Genomic DNA, 1187 nt, shown 5'->3' with positions numbered 1-1187 from the left:
AGGAGAGTTATTCTTTCAAAATAAAACAGGAAGTGTCACGACAAACACAAAAAAGACCCTCATCGCGGTGTGACAAAAAATTGAATTCAGGGATGTATGTCATTTTAAAGACACATCCTTCCACTGTCTGAACCGTTTTATCTTCACTTGGGTGGCAGGCACATATAATAAATTCATTTGATATTAATTCGTATCATTTTGAGAAAAAAAAGTGCAAACAAAATACACACCTGCACTCTGTAAACAAAGTCTTTCCTTCGGGACGGCTTTACATTTTCTCGTAAGAAAGACACATTTGGCATGACGATTTATATAACCTAATCTGCAAAAACTTCAGCATGAAACGATAATTTATTGTATTATCTTCCAATTATTGTTGCATCGTCTCGCTATACAATAAAAGTCGGCTTCTCCAAATGTTGTGTGGCTTTTTGTATTATTCTAAAACATGAACAAGAATTAAATATAAATAATCAAAATGCACCAAAGCTGTTTGAAAAGGCAAAAAAGAACCAATGAGTACTGTCATACCGTTATTTGAATATCGTGCCAATATTTTTCGCATACATTTATGTCAGAGTAGCACGGATCACATTTAAATACTGTATATTTTATTGAGTAGAGAAGCTTATAATATTTTATTACAGATGAGGGGGTTGAACACTTTGATCATGGTGTTCAAGTCCATTCACCGGGGACGCGAAACACCACGATAGCCGCACAAGGAGAGTCTTTTTTTTTGCGTCTTGCATTTACCTTTTCCTGCTCCGGTGACCAGAGCGTGTTTGCCTTCAAATGAAATCTCCATGACGAAACAAGTCCAAATAAAATCAGAACATGTCACTGTTTCGGTCCGGAAAGAAGCGACGAGTCGGACTATCACGTGATGGTACGCGACGAAAACTGCAAAATCGCTCCCTTAAATGCTTATTTCAACAGAGAATGTGTGTGTTTTATGGATGTCTGAAAAAGTAAGAGTTATAGTGCTCACCAAAGTAGTGCAAACACAAAAGAGGCTGGCCTGGAACGCAGTTGTCAGGAAGAGGCGTCACACGGTTCCGTTTGGCTACCAAATTTAAAGTTTAAAGGTAAAGTGAGCTTGAATCTAATCGCACAGTCGTCGTCAACCCACCAAGTTATTTTGTTTATTTACCACGTGCAGATCTTGATAAATTTCAACAGAGCTA

General features: G+C 37.7%; 1 long non-coding RNA gene across 1 annotated transcript; it reads right to left on the bottom strand.

Annotated features, from left to right (window-relative positions):
• Nucleotides 1-732: 732 nt before the first annotated feature.
• LOC109509476 (uncharacterized) lies at nt 733-1102 on the bottom strand. Its single transcript, XR_002166951.1, has 2 exons — nt 992-1102; nt 733-843 (listed from the first exon to the last, which is right to left on the bottom strand). It is a non-coding gene; the product is annotated as an uncharacterized LOC109509476 (long non-coding RNA).
• Nucleotides 1103-1187: the final 85 nt, after the last annotated feature.

This window comes from Hippocampus comes, unplaced genomic scaffold (genome assembly GCF_001891065.2).
Source record: "Hippocampus comes isolate QL1 unplaced genomic scaffold, H_comes_QL1_v1.1 C16910794, whole genome shotgun sequence".
Classification (NCBI taxonomy): domain Eukaryota; kingdom Metazoa; phylum Chordata; class Actinopteri; order Syngnathiformes; family Syngnathidae; genus Hippocampus; species Hippocampus comes.
This window is presented reverse-complemented; position numbering and strand designations above follow the sequence as displayed.